Raw genomic sequence first — 3912 nt, 5'->3', positions numbered from 1 at the left:
TTAGCAAGTTTCACGATGAATGCGGCTAAAGTAAACAGTCTCTCTGAGAGCAGCTCGGAAGAGAGGGGCGGGGTCAGCAGAGCTCATTTGCATTTAAAGTGACATGCAAGAAAACGGCTTGCTCTGAACCGTGCTGTTGGTGTTTTTACACTACCATTGAGAAATTTTAACCAAACTATGATACAGACTTTTCATTAAGACCCTAAAGGATCATATCAACTTCATCCAATGACCCCTTTAATTACCTATGTTTAAAGGTATAGTTCATCTAAAAATGCAAGTTCTGTCATTGTTATTATTCCCATGCCTGTATGATTTCTACAGTTTATGGTTTTGTTCTGAAAGGCTCCGGGTGGCCATGAGCTGCTCTGTGATTTCTGGGAGCTGATCGGTCTCGCTCCGGCCGGCGGCGCTGATAACCTGCTGAACGAGGAGTCTGACGTGGACGTGCAGCTCAACAACAGGCACATGATGATCCGTGGAGAAAACGTCTCCAAGATCCTGAAAGTCCGATCCGCCGTCACGCAGTGCTTCCGGGAGCATTTCTTCAGCCGGGGTTACTACGAGGTCATTCCCCAAACCACGCAGTTCACTTCCAGAATAAAAATCTCCTGATGATTCACTCGCCCCCGTGTCATCTGAGATGTTCATGTCTTTCTGTCTTCAGTCGCAAAGAAATGAAGGTTTTTGAGGAAAACGTTCCAGGATTTTTCTCCATATAATGGAGTTCAATGGGGACCAACGGGTACAAATCACAGTTTCAGAGCAGCTTCAAAGAGCTCTACAGGATCCCAGCCGAGGAATAAGAGTCTTATCTAGCCAAACCATCGCTCATTTACTAAAAACATACACATTTATATGTGACCCTGGACCACACCAGTCGCTGGGGTATATTTGTAGCAACAGCCAACAATACATTGTATGGGTCAAAATTATCCATTTTTCTTTTATGCCAAAAATCATTAGGATATTAAGTAAAGATCATGTTCCATGAAGATATTTTGTAAATTTCCTACCGTAAACATATCAAAACTTAAATTGAGAAATTTTAACCAAACTATGATACAGACTTTTCATTAAGACCCTAAAGGATCATATCAACTTCATCCAATGACCCCTTTAATTACCTATGTTTAAAGGTATAGTTCATCTAAAAATGCAAGTTCTGTCATTGTTATTATTCCCATGCCTGTATGATTTCTACAGTTTATGGTTTTGTTCTGAAAGGCTCCGGGTGGCCATGAGCTGCTCTGTGATTTCTGGGAGCTGATCGGTCTCGCTCCACATCAATGGAAAGATATTTATTGACCCTTATGACTGGTTTTGTGCTCCAGGGTCACATATGCTTTTTAACCACAGATGCTGGTCTTGCACTAGCTGGACTTCAAGCATGACTTATTACATCATGCATTTGTAGTTAAAAAGTTTATAAATGTTTATTTCAGTGAATGGGTGCCGTCAGAATGAGAGTCCAAACAGCTGATAAAAACATCACAATAATCCACAGCACTCCAGTCCTTCCATTATTCCATTAGTTCATTTGGGGTGAACTACTTCTTTAAGTCATTGTGCAAAATCTTGCTTTGAGGCACAGGATATTATTTTATCTTATCGAACACGGATGTTTGTCGTTCTCAGATAACTCCGCCCACTCTGGTGCAGACGCAGGTGGAGGGCGGCTCCACGCTCTTCGGTCTCAACTACTTCGGTGAGAATGCGTTCCTGACGCAGTCGTCTCAGCTCTACCTGGAGACCTGCATCCCTGCGCTGGGAGACACCTTCTGCATTGCGCAGTCGTACCGCGCCGAGCAGTCGCGCACATGCAGACACCTGTCCGAGTGAGTCTGAGACGCTCAGCGTTCATTCAGTGGAACCCGCAGAAGCATGTCAGTGGAGTGTGTGTGTGTTTAGGTACACCCACATCGAGGCTGAGTGTCCCTTCATGAGCTACGAAGACCTTCTGAAGCGGTTGGAGGATCTGGTGTGTGACGTGGTTGACCGAGTCCTGAAGTGTCCTGCTGCGCAGCTGCTCTACGACCTCAACCCTGTACGACCCCTGACCTCACACTGAGCATCACAGTCCTGAGACACCTGGAAATAACAGCATATTTGACATTTTAGGCCTTGGTTGATTTTATTCAGGCCTGTCAAATTCATGGAAATCAGTATTTTAATATTTATAACTTTAAAAAAATTTTTTAACTTATACATTTTTTTTTTTACATTTTTAAAAATATTAAAATATTTAATATTCAAGTTTTTGTAACTTTTTGATTTTTATTAGTTTTAGTTTTTTAAAAACTATTTAGTCTCTGTTCATTTATATTCTAGTTTCAGTAATTAAAAAAAACATTTTTTTTTCTTTTATTTTGTTTCAGTTAACATTCATTTTATTTCAATTAACAATTTTATTTACATATTTTACAATTTAAAAAAATATTTAAATATTTAATGTTAAAGTTTTTGTAACTTTTTGATTTTTATTAGTTTTTGTTTTTTAAAAGCGATTTCGTTTCTGTTCATTTATATTCTAGTTTCAGTAATTTTAGCATTTCAATTTTAAATGGAAATTAGAAAAAAAAAATTGTCTTTTATTTTGTTTCAGTTATCATTAATTTTATTTCAATGAACAAATATTTTTAAATAATTTTTAGTTTTAGTTAACGATAACAACATTGTCAGAGACTGGAACGGTTATGGAAATTCATTAAAAAAGATTGAGGCTCTGGATATTTTGTTTTTTATTCATTTTTATTTCAGTTTTAGTCATTTTAGCACTTCAATTTTAAATGAAAATTTGAAATTTTGCCTATGCAAAAAATAATAAAATATTTTTTTTGTCTTATTTTATTTCAGTTACCTTCTTTCAATTAGCGTAAATATTTTAAAATATATATTTTATTTTAAATGACTGGAAGGGTCATGGAAATCCATTAAAGAGTATGAGGCTCATGATGGTTTTTTCCCCACTTTTATTTCAGTTTTATTTATTTATTTCAGTTTTAGTAATCTAAGCACTTCAACTTTCAAAAAAAAAAAGTTGTTTCATTTAAGATTTATTTATTTCAATTAATGTAAATATGTTTTAAATATTTTTAGTTTTACTTGAAAAGACTGGAAGGGTTATATAAATTCATAAGAAAGTATGGAGGCTCTGGAATCTGTAAAATAAACCTATTTTTTGGTTTTTCTTCTAGGACTTCAAGCCTCCCAAACGTCCGTTCAAGAGGATGAACTACACCGAAGCCATCGCGTGGCTGAAAGAGCACAACGTCAAGAAGGACGACGGGACGTTTTATGAGTTTGGAGAGGTGTGTGTTCTATCGAGTCTCATGCGTTAAGTGCAAAAGCTTGGGTATTTGACCGTTTTCTGTGTCACTTCTGCAGGATATCCCAGAAGCCCCTGAGCGACTGATGACAGACAGCATTAACGAGACCATCCTGCTGTGTCGCTTCCCAGCCGAGATCAAATCCTTCTACATGCAGCGCTGCGCCGAGGACCGCCGCCTCACCGAATCGGTCCGGATCCTCATTAACAATCACAGCCAATCACAACAGATTTGGTGTTTAAACATGCAGATAGATGAGCCAATGAGATTCTGCCGTGGGCGGAGTTACCAGAGCAAAAGTCGAGCTACACTGTAACAGTCTCATATAAACCTAAACTACCGGTCAAAAGTTTGGGATCAGAACGATTTGTAATGTTTTTACAGGAGTGTCTTCTGCTCATCAATGCTGCATTTATTTGATCAAAAATACAGGAAACAATTTTATATTGTGAAATAGTATTATGATGTAAAATAACGTTTTTCTATTTTAATATACATTAAACTGTAATTTATTCCTGTGATGTAAAGCTGAATTTTCAGCATCTTCATTCACATGATCTTCAGAAATCATTCTAATATGCTG

At 37.5% G+C, this 3912-nt stretch overlaps 1 pseudogene; it reads left to right on the top strand.

Moving 5' to 3' along the window:
• The window catches only part of LOC107707783 (asparagine--tRNA ligase, cytoplasmic-like), a 9990-nt pseudogene extending 6345 nt beyond the window's left edge, over positions 1-3645 (top strand).
• Positions 3646-3912: the final 267 nt, after the last annotated feature.

This window comes from Sinocyclocheilus rhinocerous, unplaced genomic scaffold (genome assembly GCF_001515625.1).
Source record: "Sinocyclocheilus rhinocerous isolate Xijiao unplaced genomic scaffold, SAMN03320098_v1.1 scaffold5830, whole genome shotgun sequence".
Lineage (NCBI taxonomy): Eukaryota > Metazoa > Chordata > Actinopteri > Cypriniformes > Cyprinidae > Sinocyclocheilus > Sinocyclocheilus rhinocerous.
Note: the sequence above shows the minus strand (reverse complement) of the source record. Positions and strands in the feature narration are given on the sequence as shown.